Genomic DNA, 17,967 nt, shown 5'->3' with positions numbered 1-17,967 from the left:
AGCATGCGACTTTACACTAGATCCAAACTTTTTTTTCATTGTGGAGCAATATTGATCTAATCTGCTTTCTTGTAGAAACAGTGGCACTAATGGTCTGTTACTGGTGGATGTGTCGTACAAGCCGCTCTAGAAAGGCGGTGTGATGTTATTTGTAGTTGGAAATGTGCTTTTTTTAAGGTGCTTGTCTTCACATGGTCGTTGAGCACATTCATTGTAGCAGTTTGCGTAGGTGATGGGGTAAGGCTGCGATTTCGCCTTGCTTTACTTTTGCTGGTGCGTGCTTAATGTTTAGGCTGTAAAATAGCATGATTTTACGTGTAATGTTAATGAGTGCACATCCTGACATTACCTGTTGACATTGTAATGAAATAGATGCTATCTCACTGCCTCAACAGTGTGTTGACTTGAACTCTGTACAAAATCTTGGTATAAGACCGTGTGTATTTTGTAATGCTGGGAAAACAAGCAGTCTTTAAACTCCCTGAGATCCAGCACAGGTTGAAAATATATTGTTTGCCCTTAGCCTGAGGGGCAAAGCGATTGTAGCTGAAGGATAATGTGAGAACTGGTGCTGGCAAGTTAACCATTGCCCACACCATTTATTGGAGTATAAAATATTACTTTTCTTATTTAAATCCACCTGCCAACTGAATCATACAGGTGGCCGCCTCATAATGTATAAAAAAAAAAAAGAAATCTCCCCCTAAACGCAACTTCTAGGAATGTAACACATTTCAGTATACTTTGGATGAAATAGGGATAACGGTTCTGCTTCGAGGTCATGATTAGAACATTGACTTCATTTTGTGGGTGTTTTATAATAGCTACAACAATGCATTCACTTGTTTAGATCTTCAGCAACAAGGTGTAAAGACATATAGGCATGTTAATGTTATTTTCCGATTTACACATAATGTAGTTACACTTAAAATTATTTTTCGGCAAAGTTCTTAAATTAATATAGCCTTTTATGGGATATGGGTGGAAATATTTCCTTTCTAGCCATTGTGTTCCAAATGTACAGATCTTTTTCGAATGGGGGGATTTCTCTGCATCTCCGATAGTTTAAATAGACTTTGGCTGAGAAAATTAAAATGAAAACTATCACTTAGATCCATTTCTGAGTTACGTCGGGATTTAAACAGTTGATTACTGGATTGCTATATGCCTTTTGGTCAACAACCGGGTAAAATGTATGACATTTATTTTAACTTTACTTTTCTATTTGGTAGAATCTATGCCCAACAAACATGTTTATAGGTTTTAGTTTAGTTTATAACTTAAGAAGTGTCCGAATCACCCAAAGGGGATCTCCGCGCTACGGAAGTGCAACAGTTAGGAAAGAGAAGAGATTTCAGAAGAGCTCAGTTTTTAGAAGTTTTCGGAATAGTAAATAGTTTGTGCATTTCTGAATGTGGCTGGGAAGTTGATTCCAGTAGGAGGGGGGTAGGTAATAAAAGGCTTTCCCACCTGTGCGGGATTATTTAACACGAGGTGAAGTTTGATTGTAAACTAAGCTCAGCATGGCTGTGTACGATTTATTTCCAGTATTCAGCAATCTTAAAACAACCTACGCTAGATGATAAAGTGTAACTTCCTGTGCCTCACTCTTAGGGCAATGTGCCTCTCAATCAGGGATCCAGTCTGCAGACCATTGCTGTAGTAATAAATGTCCTATGTACAAAATTAGTTTGGAAGACTAAGGTCCTTATTACAAGGTTGGCAGTCCTCCTACGCTGCCACTGCAATGTCTGCTGGAGGACTGTCAAAGCTGTGGTGCGCCCACCTGTCGGATTACAATTGTAATCCATGGTGGTGGATTGTGCTGCGGCAGTCTCACGGCAGTGGGCTGTTAGGCTCATAGGAAAGTCTAACATGTAGCCACCGCTGTGACATCACCTGCAGCCCATTCCTGCATGGCATTGCATGCATGCCACACCGTGCAGGAACAGGGGTTCAATCCAAGGGGGGCATAACATGTGCCCCCTTGCATGCAACCCCAGGACCAGGAGTGGCACGGGGGCCCTGTTAAGGCTCACTTTGCTGCCCTTTCCGCTACCCTTTTCATGGCAGTTTCACCCCCATGAACCCGGCAGTGGACAGACAATTCAGAATGTGCTCTGCATTGCTGCAGCAGCACTGCCAGCATGTTCCTGCTCCTGACCGCTACACAACCGTTGCTGGATCCAGGATCAGTGGCAGAAGCAGTGGTCCAGTAGCGGTCTGACTGCGACACTCGTAATACTGCAGGCAGACTTGCAGTGTGGCGGAAGTCTGACTACCACAGCGAGTACGGCAGCCCTATGAACCTACCTCCGTACTCTTAATTAGGTGCTTAATCTAGCACTACTGGATGCTTTGTGTATGACTGAAAGAGTTCTCTAACATTGTTTATCTATTTATTGTCTTTCACTCTGTCTCCTACTTTGCTTCGTAGCTTCCTACAGAGACTCCAATCAACCAGTTTTCTTTAGCCCCCCCCCCCCCCCACTGTCCTGCACCATCTCACACCAATTGATGGTGTGCTGATGGTAGCTTTTAGATTTGGTAACTTCCATGAAGGTTCATAACCTTTGTCTTCTGAGGAGTGTTACAAGTGAAGACAGCTGCCCTTCTTCTTGAGATCTTATGCATATTTGGGAGAAATGCAGACTTATGGTAATTTAGCTGGATTTCAAAACCAGTCTCCATAGATGTCTGTGTTTGCAACTTCTTTCGTTGTTCATTTTGTGAACCTTGGAACTCGTCATGTTTGCTTAGAAACTGTGTATCATGGTTGCATTGGCAGTGTGTTGATAATGCGAGTCTTCCACGTAATGGTATCATTTCTCAAGGATGGAGCCGATTTCCAGCCGCTAGTTTTAAGAGTTGCATAGTGCCTCCAGAGCTCAGGAAGACTCATCATTTTCTGTATTGAGGTGGTCCTATCTTTGGAAGAGCCAGACACACTTTATTTATTTAACATGTTTTATATCACTCTAGCTGGACCCGGGGGTATCAGAGCGCTTTACAGGGGTAATTTGTTGCAATACAGTAAAAAATGAGGTAGTATTCAGAAATCAATACAAATGGAAGACATCCTGTAAAATATTGCATAGTCTAAACAAAAACAAAGGCGGGAGTAGGGAATAGGGATGGGGGAGGCAGGGAGTGGGATAATAAGGGGAACATAATGCAGTAATACATAGATAGATAGGATTAATTGAAAATAACAGGATAACAGTGAGATAGAAATCAATACCCAACAGGAAGGTCCAAACAATTCTACAATTAACATGCTCAAAATATGAGTAGAGAGGGATTACCAGCTAGTCCTGGGATATTTATCCTGGTATGGGAGGGAAAGCATGGAAAGGAGGGGGAAGGGTTGTTGAAAGGTAGTGGGCTAGGATGAGATTTCGATCATATCAGGTGGGATGGGTAGGGTCATACAGGGAGGAAATGAGGGAGAAGTTATCAGGGAGAATGACGGTGCGAGGGGGGTAAAGCACTAGGGGGCGGGGGTGGGATGAGCGCTCATAGGCGGATTTAAGGGCCCCATTAGTTGTATAGCAGGAGAATTTTGAGGTCTTTTTTGAAGCTGGCGTAGGAGGGGTTGCAACGAAGATCTTTGGGGAACAAGTTCCAGATGATCGGAGCATTTCCTGAGAAGGAGCGGGATTGTGTGGTTTTCTTGTTTAGTAGAGGAGTTACAAGAACGAGGGTGTTGGTGCTTCTCAGAGATGTAGAGTTGCCGGCTATGTGAAGTTTGTCAGTGAGGTACTGCGGGGAGCGTTGATGAAGGGCTTTGTGCGTAATGCACGCTGTCTTGTATGAGGTTCTTCCTTCAATGGGCAGCCACTTGAGGGCTTTAAGAGTGGGGGAGATATGATCAAATCATTTAAGGTCACTAATGAACCTAGCTGCCAGGTTAAGAACCGACTTGATAGCGGCGAGGTGAGCTTTTGGAGTTCCGGTGAGGATGGCGTTCCCATAGTCGATTTTTGACAGAACCAGTGATTGGACCACTAATTTAAAGTCGTCAGCAGGAATGAAGGGTTTTATTTTCTTGAAGTGATGGAGTGTATAGAGGGCGCTTTTGGCTGAGTTTTTTATGTGGGGGATAAGAGACCGCTTCAGGTCAATGTTAAAACTGAGTGATTTAACAGAGTTGGATATGGTGAGAGAGCAGTTAAGTGCAGTAAGGTCTGAGATCCAGGATAGAATGGGGAGCGCGTTGTTCTTGGGGAGAAGAGAATGATTTAGTTTTTTGGGGGGTTGAGTTTGAGGTGGTTAAGGTGGAACCAGGATTGAATTTTACTCAAGGTATCATTGAGGTGAAGGATATCCGAGTGGGATTGAATTTTCCAGTGAAGCTGGGTGTCATCAGCGTAAAGGTGGTAGTTGATTCCTGCTTGTTTAAGGATGAGAGTGAGGGGTTCCATGAAGAGATTAAATAAAGAGGGGGAGAGGATAGAGCTTTGAGGGACACCAAGGGAGATGGGCATATGTTTAGAGAGGCAATACCGGATTCTAATTTGCTGCGTTCTGTGTTGTAAAAAGGAGGTGAACCATTTAAGGACTGAGCCATTGAGGCCAAAACGATCTTGTAGTGTGTTAAGTAGTGTTGAGTGATTTACAGTATCAAAAGCAGCAGAGAGATCAAGGAGAATGAGAAGGGAGGAATCGCCTTTGTCCAGGGCGTGTTGGATGTCGTCAATTATGTTAAGCATTGCTGTTTCTGTACTATAGCACTTTCTGAAGCCTGATTGGTACGGGTCTAAAATATTGAATGAATCGATGTGTTTATCAAGTTGTAACTGGGCGCATTTTTCTAGGGCTTTTGAGAGAATAGGAAGGTTAGAGATAGGACGAAGGTTATTTAGGTCATTGGAGTCACCAGCAGGGTTTTTGAGGATGGGAGTGATTTGTCCCAATTGGAGGGAGGCAGGGACACAACCAGAGGCAAAGGAAGAGTTGATGATGGAGGTCCAATAGAGGGTAATGATATGTTTCAGTTCTTGGACAAGGTTTGATGGGAGAGGACCATTAGTGTGGGAAGATGGTTTTAGTCTGGAAATGGCGTTTAGGACATCAAGTTCAGTGACCGGATGGAAGTCGGGCCAAGAAGCGTTATTTTTTAGTTCCAGTATGATGGTGTCGGGTTCAAGATTCGGGACAAGAAGAGGGCGAGATAAGGAGTCAAGAGGGAGAGTATAGGGTGAGGCAGAATTAGAGTGAATGTCTAATTAGGGGAGTGGGTTAGGGCGAATGATTGATCTATTTTGGAGATTTTTTTCAACGAAGTAGTTGGCAATTTCCTCACATCTCTCAGTGGGGGAAGCAGAGGAAGTTTGGTTTTTCACAATGCTGAAAAGTTCCCTAGGTCTGTTTTTGGCCCGATCGAGTTGTGAGCGGAAGAATGATGTCTTGGCGTTTAGAATGTGTTTTTTGTAGTTTGATATTGCGGATCTGAGGAGAGAGAGGGGGAGGGGTTTTGTCGCCAAATGCGTTCCGTAGATCTGAGTGCGCGACGCTAATCGTTGAAATCTGGATTGAACCAGGATTTAGAGGAGCTTTTCTGTCGTGTTAGTTTGTTCGGGTAATTTGGTCAAGGACCTCAACGAGGGATTTGTTAAAGTGTTTGGTGAGGTCATTGACATTTTGAGAGAGACTGGAGAGTTGAAGTTGAGCTTTGACTTTCGCCTTAAGTTCGCCTGGAGGAATCGGGTGAAAATTCCTGGTCAGTTTCATTTGATTGGTGGATTTGGGTGGAGGAGGTCGAACCGCATTAGAGATCGTGAAGAGAATGAGGTGGTGGTCAGACCAATCAATGGGAACTATGGAGGAGAGGGAGACCAACTCCTTGTTAGTAATGATGTCGTCAAGAGTGGCTCCTTTGGAGTGAGTGGGGGAGTAACATAGTTTTAGGTTAATGATATCCAGTAGGTCAGTGAGGAGGATAATCGTAGGGTCATCCTTTTTGTTCCAATGGAGGTTAAAATCCCAGAGGAAGAGGTTTTTAGAGTTGGAAAGTGAGGATTGGTTAGAAGGTCGGACAATTCTTCTACAAAAGGAAGAGGGTCACCGGGAGGATGATAGATGTTGTGCAATCTTATTGGAGGAGTGCCCTGCATTTTAAGTTCTGCTCCGAGATATTCAAAAGTAGACAGGTCGTGGAAGCGCACAGGGGAGAGTTGGAGTTCATTTTTATAGATAATTGCTAGACCGCCACCAGTTTTAACTGGCCTATCCTGTCCGGAGGATGGAGTAGCCAGGGGGGGGAGAGTATGTCTAGAATGGAAGAGGAGTGATCTTTGAGCCAAGTTTCAGTAAGCAAGGCAATGTCGATGGATTCATTAAGGATAGTTTCTGAGATTTCTATAGTGTTGGTCCGCCGAGCGGCAGTTGACCAGCATGCAAGAAAGGGGTATAGGGTTGGTTGCAAAGGGTGGGCAGGGGCGTATTCTGGTGAATTGCGGGGGAGATCTAGGAGAGGCTGGTGAAATTGGGATTCTGTTAATCCCTAGGATCACGGGATAGGAGCTTGTGGGATGAAAGGGTCGATGTTTAAAGAGCATGGGGTGTGAGGATTAGAAGAGTCCAGGGATTTAGAGGTGGGGGGTGGTTTGGGGCATGAAAGGTTCTGAGTGTATTGTTGCCGGGGGAGCGTATCCTGTAGCTGGGTGACTGAAGAGTTTTGATCAGTGCACAGAGAGCTAGCATGGTTGGGGTGGTTTAGTGAGGAGAGGAGGTTAACATCTTTTCTAAGAGAAGAGAATTCAACTGATAGGTTTGCGAGAATGAGTTCTATGTTAAACAGCGTTTGGGGGAAAGAGGGAGAAGGGGAAGGAGGATGTGAATTCAGGGGGACTGGGAGGAAATTCAGTGTTAGTTGTGACCAGGGGTCTAGGGTAAGGGGAGGGAGCCCAGGAGGAGGGTGTAGAGGGTGGTATTGATTAGAAGTTGAGGAGAGGGAGGAGCGGTGGGGTGAGGTAGAGGATGGGGGCTGAGGAGGGTTAGGGGAGGTAAGGGGAGCTCGAGGAGAGTGAGGGGGGGGGGGAAGTACTCCTGATTACGGAGGGTGTGGCCAGTTGGGGAGGAAGGGTTAGACGCAGGGGATTGAGTCGGATGGTGGACAGATTGGGGGGGTTGGAGGTAGAAGCTGGTAGAGGGGAATTGCAAAGAGGTGTTGGGACCTCAGGAGGGGGAGTGAGAGAGAGAGGGTGGTTGTGTGGACATTCTGTGGTGAGTCATTGTGAAGGACCGTTAATGTGGGGGGAGGATTGGAAATCTGTGCTTGGGAGACTACTGTGGTTATTTCAATGTTTGTTTGGAGGGGGGTGGAGGAGGTGACAGGACATAATGTGTTTGGGAGGAAGATGGACGGGGGGACAGCTGTGTTATGTTGGTGTCTCCAGCGGAAGAGAGAGAGCACTGTTGTAAGTAGGGGAAGTAGTAGGATCGTAGGGGGGTAGTAGTTAAGGAGGGGGATAGGGAGTTAGTGTTTGGGAGATTTCCATGGTGTTATCAAAGTCTGTAGGTGTGGGTGAAAGAGAAGGTGACAGAGGAGGTGCCGAGTCAGGTAGGGTTTGTGCGAACGGTGGGTCAGAGGATGGAATCGAGAGTAGGTAGGATAAGTCGCTGAAGTGGTGTTCAAAGATGCTGAGATGTTTTTCCGAGGCTTGTATGAGGATGTTACCAGATTGAAAGATGGAGATGTCTCTTTCGACCGGAAAAGTAGGGGAAGGTGAGGTAGATAGTTTCAGACCCTATGGAATTTTGCAAGACTTTGTGATTGGGAGGTGGTGGAGGAAGTTGCTTTTCCATTTAGAGGGGCGCTTGGAGTAGAAAATGTAGTTTGTTTTTACCATAGAGGTGAGACTGCGATAGTTATCAACAAATAGCGTTTCTTGGTGAAGAATTAGTTTTTTATGTTTGAAGTTTTTCTTCGCATTTTTGGAGAGTTTTGGGGGATAGAGGATAGAACAAGAATTAGGACCATGTCTCGTGATAGGTGCATCCAGTGTAATGGGTGTGTGGGAGAGGGGGGCATTGTTGATTAGGAAAGGGTGGGGGAGTCAGTGACTAGAGTAAAATTCCTGAGAGCGATAAGGGGGCCATAGGGAGAATTGCTGTTCTAAGTGTCAGATGTGGTTGGGTGATTCTAATAGGTAAGGCCAGAGTGTCCAGACCATTTAATGTAGAACAAAGATATCTAGCATGTGGGATAATGTAGACCCTTTCAGTGCAATCTTAAGTGTCCATAACTCCAGGAACCATTTTCACCCAGTGGGTTTTTGCCTGTATATTGTATTTTTACTTACGCGCTTGTGGCTGCCAGAGTTGTAACTTGAATGCCACTTTCCCCTGGAAAATTGCAAAGGAAATATTTGGTCTACAGTATTGGACATGGTGTATGCGCTTTAGTAAACACTATGGTTGGCTGAAATAGTGTTAAGCTTTTAGGAGTACAATGAAGGAAGCCTGTTATATGTAGATTGAGGAAGGAGGCAGCTGATCCCACTTGTGTTTGGGTACCAGTGCTTTTTTCTCGTTTTGTTTTTGTATTTGCCTGTGAAAAAAATCCTGTGCTTCTGTCCTGCATGTAGAATATCCCATGAATAAAGAGTAAAGAAGGGGCGTTCGCCTTGGAATGCGAGTCCCCATGGTGAATGTCAAGTTCTCTGAAACTTTGTTTTAGTTCCATTGTGGAATTCAATTCTTCAACAGTCTCATTAGAAGCCTTATAATTGTTTTAATATATAAATGAAGGCTAAAAGTAGAGGGCTGGCTACTACCATGCAGAGTTATGTTTCTTCATTACCAGTGAGGACTTAGGAATTCTGCCTTCTTCTGACTTTAAAATCATCTGATGGTTCTGGAGCACTGGCTGCATCTTGACCCGCTCACTGCCACCCTCTGTCTACTCTCTCTGTGCAGTTTTCCAGAAGCGGTCACACATTCACGATGGTAATCACTCTGTATAACTGATCCCGAGCTTAGATGTAGTTAACTTTAAATTTTTTCACAGTATTGATAAAGAAGCCATGAGACTCATCCGGCTCTCCGCATCACAGAGAGGTTGACTATTATGGGATTACTCTAGTAACCGTATCAAATTGCAGTCACGTAAACACACCAGGGAGTTGTTTGTCTAACTGCAGATCTTTGGTCTCTGTGAAAAGTGCACCCAATACTCCTTCCATTGGTGAAAGGCTGTGCTCTTCTGCGGCGCCCTAGTGATTCATGTAATCCCTCCTGCACAGCCTCTTCACTGACCACCATCATCTCATCCTGCTCAATCTGTATCTATTCCAGTAACTCCAGGGCTAAGGTTATTGCCTAACCTCGTCGTCCCTTGCAGGGTTGCCAGTAGCCCTGCTATTGTCAGTCATGGACTGTCTCCCAGTGATGAAGTTGAAATGCTTAAAAGCTGTAAGATTCTGTCATCCACCCCTCCTTCTAGACCCTGCATGCAGGCCCCTCCCTCTACTCCTGCCATGATTATGCATGCCTGTGATTCCCCATTCTACACGGTCCCTGGAGCCCCATTGCCACACTCCGACAGCTCAAAGCGGCCGAGCACGTACAGAAAGGTGATTGTCAATCCACAGACAATCTCCCGCCATCACTACGGAGCCGCTATAAAGCATCGCCCTGGGAAATCCAGGCAGGAGAATGTGCCCAGGGCGGCAGCCATAAAACCAGCCATCTGCTTTCGTCTGTACAGGTTTGAAGCATAAACGGACGCATTTTGCTTACAGCAAAAGTTGTGCGCTTTCCAGGAAATCCCTGTTCTGATTTCTAAAAGCCATTACCAGATCCCCTGAGGGGAAAAAAGATAGGTCGCCAGTACTCCAGAGAACTCGATTACAACCTCTCCCCGTGAGATCACAGAATAGCAGCTCACGGCAAGGCGCTTCTTCTGATGCACATTAGCTGCAGCCCCCTTCACAGATGTTTGACTTTTTAGCAATTGTTACACTATGCCTTTGGGACACATTGCTTGACGGCCTCATAACAAGGGGCATCATTCTGATTCTGAAACAACTGAGGACTTTTCTTTTCTGTAAGGTACTCAAGGATCTATGAATAAATTTATGAAGTTAATCCTGGAGTTTAAATCTTGGGTGTATACCTCACCCTGTCACTATCATACAACATGTATATATTCAACGTAACAGAACATACATTAACATTGACTGTGTTTTCCAATTTATAACTGGTCTCTATGGGATGTGACAATGTAAAGCTATTTCGTCGGATAATGATAGTTTGAAAACCATCTACCTCCCACATAATTAGATTTATGCTCGATCATCCTAACACAATCACTAAAATGGGTTGAAACGTGATGACCCTAAAACATTCTGAAACATTTTGTTTTGCAAGATTGCAGGACTGCTCATTTGTGGGGGTGTCGATGTGACGTAGGACATATAAAATCTTGGATGTGTGGAATGTGTTGAGGTCAGGGATGGAATGGACGAATTTTCAGGTGAGAGACAGTCTAGGATCGTTGTTGGATGAGTAGTATTCAATGAAGCTCTGCTTACCTTTATCACCTGCTGACTGGGTTATCTTTGAAGGAACATCACGGAGTCTGGAAATTGGCTCCTCTGGATATTTGTATGAGACATAGCAACATTTTCAGTCTTCTGCTACGTGGGTATTGGAGCACAAGGAGTTATACTTCAGTTTTGGAGGATCATGACTGTAGAAGTGTGGGTACTGACTGTATTGCGGGCCCTGCGCAAACTCCGGACATCCGTTAGGTTTGGAGCAAGGTCAGTGGACTGTGGTCACGTGGTCGGATAAGTGTGCGGGCTGCGTTCATTGGAGGACAGTTGCTTGCATTCATTGTTACGACCAAGTCAGGAATGCTGGGAGGCCCTTTCCACTGTGTTGTGTGAAGCTGCGCTCTTGTTGGCGGTCTCGTGGCGGATGGCATGTTTAGCCATCATCAGCCTGAGGAACTGCACCTTTGCCAGTTGTGACGAGTTTGAGGCTCATAGGAGCAGGGTCTGTGCTCATGCACTGTGTGTACGAGTATTTTCATTGGCTCCTGCAGATAGACAGACATTTTGTAACGGTTACAATTTTTCAAGCAGTTTGGCAGACATCATTGTTTGGGAGTAACAGTGACATGCACACCCTTTCAATTTGTGCATGCACTCGTCTGGACAACACTGAAAAGCACACCTTTTTCTTTAATTTAAGTCCTTTTCTACTAGGAGTGTATACTTATATTTCTAGCTATTGCAAACACATCAGTTGTACTTCTTTGTACTGTTTTAGTGAAGTGTACACATGCGCACACACACTCAAGTAGTATATTGGTTGTGCAATTTTAGCACATCGTGCTGTGAAAGCTTAGAAGGGTGAATAATCGAAAGTGGGTAGACATTAAACCTTAAGAAAATATGCAGAAGGTCATGGCTCCTGATTTCTTCTTGCCATCTCCTGGGGAATCCTTAGTTATATGGTTTACATGGAAAAAAGTGTTTAGTAATTATGCATGTGTGTGCAGTACTAATCTGAGTGCAGAGAGGAAGCATGAACTTCTGTTGCATTTTCTGGGGCAGAGGGGCAAGATGTGTTGGAAAACTTAACAGAATTGAGCCAAGCGGAGATATGTGATTTGAATGAATTTGAAAGAGCTATGACTAAGTTGGATCCTCATTACTGGCCACAGGTTAGTAACATTCTTGAGAGGTATCCTTATGGTTTGAGGAGTCAATGTCTGGATGACTCTGTAGAGGAATGTGTTACAAGTTTGAGGAAAGGAGTATCCACATGCAAGTTTGGAGCCTCAGTTGAAGAGAGAATTCAGGATCAGTTTGTATTGCGTTGCAATAGTGACAAGATACGTGAGCTGTTGTGGCTGAAAGATGAGCCACCACTTGAGGAGGTTTTGATTGTTGCAAAACGTGTTGAACACATGTTGAGGTGTATGGGGAACTCAAGACAGAAAAGGGAGGGAAATGCACTGAGAAGGAAAGTGTGACTGAGGTATGTGCAATAAAAAATACAAGAATTTCCCGAAGAAGGTAGAATCAAAGGTGAAAAGACACAAAAAGAATGAACCAGACTTCAAAGGTACATGTCTCGGGTGTGAACTTGATGGTCACGAGGCTAATGATAGGTCCCAGATGTGTAATTATTGTGGCATCGGGTCATTTCAGCAAGTGTTGTAGGAACAGGGGAAAGCATATGAGAGCAAAAGTTATGAAAGCTGTCAAGAAGTAGTATTACAAGTAAGGGAGGAGGGTAGAATGTTTCCCTCGGAGATAATAACCATTACTAATGTGCAAGTCTCACTAACCTTTGATTTATGTTCACGAATCACTATCCTATCCAATCAAACATTTGTGAGTGAGTTTGAGGAAATTAACAGACATGGATGTAAGACCAGGTACAAGAATTGAGATGTTAGGTAATTTCGAGGCTGTCATAGGAATTGGTGGGCTACATACCTGTGGGAAGTTGTCGTTTCAAGGGGATGATTTATTGGGATGGGCTCATCAAAAAGAATTGGAAGCGAGTCTTCATCATAATAGAACTGCAAGTTCATATAAATAAAATTGGACTCAAAAATAGTAAGTTTAAGGAATTTGAAAGTTTGTTTCTACACAAACTTAGTAAGTTGCGTGGATACTAACACAGAATCAGGCTGAGAGTAAATGCGAGGCCAGTGGTAGCGAAGGTTAGGAGGATTCCCATGAACATGCAATCTCCTGTAGAAAAAGAATTAGAAAGACAATGTGAGAGAGTAGTGATTGAACCTGTGGAGGTGACTGAATGGTTGGTCACCCATGCTGGTGGCACGTAAGGGAAATGGAGACCTAAGTCTCTGTGTGAAATTACGGGCTCCCAACAGAAAAGTGACGGTAGATAAATTCCCTATGCCCAACATTGAGGAAGTGGTCACAACTTTTTCTTGGGCAAAGGTATTCACAACTCTGGACTTGGTCTCCGCATACCACCAGATAGAACTAGATGAGGGCTCTCTGGATCTAACCGCCTTTTTGTATCACAATTGGGAGGGTATCATTTCAAATGGATGCCTTTCAGACTAATTTCGGCTGCCACAGTATTCCAGGGGGTCATGATGGGAACTTTGATAGGTATACCTGGAGTGAAGTGCTATCAGGATGATATTCTTATCTTTGGATCTCCAAACATTGAACATGATCAGAGTGAGGGAGGTTTTGGGGCAGGTTACAGGAAGCTGGACTCCCACTCAAAGCTGAGAAATGTAAGTTTGGGGTGAGTGAGGTCAGTTACTTAGGTTACAGAATCTCAGAAACAGTGATAAGGCCATGTATTGAGCTGGTTGAAACAATAAAATCCATGGAAGAGCCTAAGTCTAAGGAAAAATGTACATCCTTCGTCGGCATGGTGGAATATTACAGCAAATTTATTAAAGACTTTACTTGTAAGACATTTAGCATAAAGAAACTGCTAAAGAAAACTGGAATGTCATTGGGGCAATGAGAGTGTGGATATATTTACAAGGGTAAAGAATGAATTGTGCAGTGCTCCTTCATTAGTAGTGTGTGATGCTAATGCGAAGGGTTTGGGTGTTCTTCTCATTCAAACCAAGGATGGTAAGGAGAATTTGATAGCTTGTTTTTCTTGCACGTTAAAAGAAGCAGAATGGGGGGGCGTGGCCGAGACAGCGATGTGACCTGACGTGTCTCGAGCGAGCTCTGTCGCCCCGCTGCATTAATAAGCCTGCTACAGCGTAGTTCTTGGGGGGCATCCGCTCCTGGGGACCCCCGTGCAATCCTGACCCTGCTGGCGCTCTTTCTGGCGGCGATCCACGGCTGTGAGCACGCCCGCGACCCCTGTTCCGAGCTCCGGGGCTCCCGGGCTCAACTGCTGGCCGCCATCTTTCAACAGGATTTTCTGCCGAGCCGCCTGACCTGCCCGCCAAGAGAGGGATCACTGCTGCGGACTGGGTGAGGCTCCCCCTTGCTCCTCTATCTCCGGCGGCTGCACTCCATCGGCGGACCGCGATTACGAGCACGCCCGAGGCCCCTGCCCCGGGCTCCGGGGCTCCCGTGCTCGACTGTTGGCCGCCATCTTAGAGCCGGGCCCTCTGCCGCGCCGCCTGACCTGCCTGCCAGCCGCGAGAGGGACCGCTGCAGCGGGCTGGGTGAGGCGCCGCATTGCTGCTACCCCTCCGGCGGCTGCACCACATCGGCGGAGCCTGATTGAAGTCGGCGGAGCCGTGCCGGAACTGCTGGGGCCGGGTGATCGCCGGCGGGACACACCATCAGCGGCCTGGGCACTGCACCTACGCGAGCCCCCGGCTTTGGAGGCGGAGACGGGCCCCCGACCGGAGGGGTTGCTGTGAATCCCCCTGCCCGCGAGCCTGGGCCACGACTCCCCCGCCCACCGCTGGACGCCCTGGTGTGCCGAGGTGAGACGCCCCCCCTCCCCTGCTGCCTCTCTGCGGGGGCCCGGCGCCTGCGGGGCCCGCCATATTGCCCTTCTGGTGGGGGGCAGCTTCCCGCGCTTTGGCGGCCGCTGCTTGAGCACTCCCTGGGGCGCGCGGGCGGAGACCTGGGGAGTGACCCTGCAGCTGCGTGTGGGTCAGTCTGGTACCCTGGGGGCCCGAACTTTGTTGGACACATCCCCTGGTCGCCCTGCCTCCCCAGCCCAGACGATCCGACTGAGCGCCGGCGAGGACACTAGGGGCCCCCACCTTCTGCCCCCCCTGGCCCGGGGCTTTTCGCTGCTGGACGACTCGGGGGGTTTCACCTGGACACGGCCACCTGGACATTGCGCTGGGGGTGGATCCTAGCCCCAGCGGGACCACTAGACTGTGCCGGGCCGCGGCCCCTCGGGGGCCCTCCGCTTGTGGGATCTCCACCTGACCTGCCGTGGAGCACCCGCGACCGTCACCTCCCTGACGCCTCCCCTGCCTCAGCGCCACCTTGCCCTCCGGGCTGAGCCTCAACACGGCCCGGACCTCTGCTGGACAATAACTGCTTCCACGCGCCCCGTACCCTGCTGGAGAACTCACCGCCGACCCCAGCCCTGGGGTCTTGTGCTACTGACTGTGGAACCCGGGCTTGATCACCGAGGCGCCAGCACATCCCCCCCCTGCACTACCCCACGCCGCCGACCAGGTGCTGTACACAGCGGCAGACGAAGGCCCCCGCTGCCCTTCGACGCCCTGAGTGGACCATGACCCGCGGCAAGGGGAACAGACCGGACCCCCCATCCACGACGACCAGGAGGGCGTCGGTGGCCACCATGTGGGGCAAGGCGGGCTCACCATCCTCCTCCGGGGGCCCCCCGTCGACATCCGAGGGGACACCCCCAACGCAGGCTGACTCCCCCCCGGTGACGCAGGCCTTCATGTCCTCCTTCATGGCCGATCTGAAAACCGAGATTGGATCCCTCAGGACGGAGGTCCATACATGCGTCAAGGAGCTGCGCAGAGAAGTCACCGACCTTGGCGACCGGGTCGACGGCCTGGAAAAAACGGTGGATTCCCGCACCGAGGACCTGGAGCAGATCTGGCAGAGAGTGGCGACCCTTGAGGAGCAGCACATCCAGCTCCAGATTAAGCAGGAGGACTTGGAGAACAGAGGACGCCGCAACAACCTCCGCATTCGGGGCGTGCCACTCGGAGAAGAGGGGACTAATACCATGGCCTACGTGGCCCTACTCCTACAGGAGGTGTGGGGCGAGGAGGACGCCCCCCCGCCGCGCCTTGACCGCGCGCACCGAGTCTTTGGAGCGGGAGGGAAAGCGGGCCTCCTTCCCGACATCGTCACTAGACTGCATTATTTTACTGAAAAAGAGGCCATCCTGAAGGCGGCTAGAGACAATCCTGACTTGCAGTACGAGGGACACAAGATCCAGATCTTCCAGGATCTGGCCCCCACCACACTCCACAGACGGAGGGTCTTCCGTCCGATCACAGAGAAGCTCCGGTCCCTGAACATTTCGTACCAGTGGGGCCACCCCTTCGCGCTCATCTTCAAATGGGAGGGCAAGCGCAGGGCCCTCCGGTCCTACCGAGAGGCGGCACAAATACTAGGCATGCCGGAATCCCCGGACCACAGCCCGGCTCGTCCTTCCCGATCGGGGAGGGCACCCCCACACCCGGATTGGTCCACTGTGCGCAGAAGTCGACGATCTCCTCCGGTGGACGCACTCTCTGTCTCGCAGGCCAAGCAGGACATCATCACCCACATCCGCTCCCTCGAGGGCGACCGCGAGGGGCAGGCCTCCCAGCTCCTCGCTTCTGGCTCGGAGGGTGGGGATCGCCCCTCAACGCCGGATGGCTGCTGATCGCTGCTGTTGTGTCACGTGCTACCCTGGGCGTTCGCTTGCCGACTGGTCGCTCGGTCTCACCCTCTTCCGTCACGGTGGCCTGATCCCACTGCCCTAGACATGGACAACACTTTTCGCTTCTTTCAGGCTGAGCACCGCATCGCCGAGCTCCAGCGTCCTGTGGGTGCCTGACCGGGCCGAATGGACCCCACGGCCCGGCGCAACCCCCCCGAACTACCTTGAAGCAGCGGGGTAGACGGGCTCTGGGACATCTTGTTTGAACACTACTTTCCCAGATCTCCGCTCCCTCCCTTTGTCCCGTAGGAAGTGACATTCCTGAGTTCATCCTAACCCTCGGGTGGAGGATGTCCGATACCTGGGACACTGTACACTGGGCCCGTTGGCCTGTTTTGGTTCTCTTCCCCCTCTGCACCTTTTCTTCTTTCTTTCCTTCCTCTCTTCCTACTTTCCCCTTACACATCCCCCTCTTCCTGTTCCTTCCCCGCGCTTGCGGAGGGGTGGCAGGGTGGGTCCTGCGGGTGTTGCCGCGCGTGCGACGAGCTGCCGCTTCTGCTGTCCCGCTCGCGGGGAGGTCTGCTAGACCGGGATTTATGCGACTCCACACCCCCTTAGCGCAATGACAGCAAACATCCCTACACCCTTGAAGGTCCTTTCCCTTAACGTCAAGGGGCTCAACTCTCCCAACAAGCGAAGACAGGTATGGCGCTATCTCCTGCACCACTCCCCCGACATTGTTCTCCTCCAGGAGACACACCTCCTCAGGGGAGACGTCAAACGCATGGCACACCCTAGATACCCCACACAGTTCTGGGCATCCTCTGACACCAAGACGGCGGGGGTGGCGATCCTCTGTAGGGCTGGCATTAGGCGGGGACCCGTGAAACCCTTTAAAAGCACTGATGGGCGCTTCCTCCGAACCACGGTACAGATAGGCTGTGCACAGTTCACTTTGGGGTGTGTGTACGCACCCAACCAGTCGCAGGACAAGTACCTCCAGACATTACTGCGGGAACACTTTCCTATGGGCGCCGCTAATACAATACTGGGCGGGGACTTCAATCTTGTTTGGGACCCCGAGCTGGACCGCGCGGGCGCCCCCTTCAACGGCGCGGGAGCGATGTCTTCTACCCTCAAGGCGCAGCTTTTGGACCTGGGCCTCGTGGACATATGGCGCTATCATAACCAGGGGTCCCGAGATTACTCCTTCTACTCGCATTCCCACCGGACGTACTCCCGTATCGACTATCTATTTACCTCTCTTGAACTGACCCGGGACTCCTTAGCTGCTGCTATATCCGACATCTCCCTGTCGGACCACGCCCACGTGGAGCTGTTACTGCAAGACCCCCAGGCTCGGGCCGCTCGCGAACGCAGGTGGGTGCTCCCGCCGGGAGTCCTTCGAGACCCGGATGACGTTGCCAGCATCCGTGACGCCATAGACTCGTATTTCACCGTTAACGACACCCCCGACATGCCCTTCCACACAGTGTGGGACGCCTTCAAGGCCACCATTCGGGGCCACATCACTTCCTTGGCGGCGGCACGGCGGAAAGAGGTGTTCAAGTTGGAAACTGATCTGGCCAGCGAGATCAAGCTGGCGGAGGCCCAGGATCGAGACGCCCCCACTCGGGCGACGAAGAGAACCCTTGCCAATCTTAGGGGACAACT

General features: G+C 49.1%; 1 protein-coding gene across 1 annotated transcript in view; it reads left to right on the top strand.

The window, feature by feature from the left end:
- Positions 1-17,967, top strand: part of ADAM10 (ADAM metallopeptidase domain 10) — a 536,961-nt gene that overhangs the window by 229,100 nt on the left and 289,894 nt on the right. The window lies entirely within an intron of this gene.

The sequence above is a fragment of the Lissotriton helveticus genome, chromosome 3_2 (assembly GCF_964261635.1).
Source record: "Lissotriton helveticus chromosome 3_2, aLisHel1.1, whole genome shotgun sequence".
In the NCBI taxonomy this organism is placed as follows: Eukaryota; Metazoa; Chordata; class Amphibia; order Caudata; family Salamandridae; genus Lissotriton; species Lissotriton helveticus.
The sequence above is the reverse complement of the archived record's forward strand: the minus strand, read 5'-3'. Positions and strand labels throughout refer to the sequence as shown.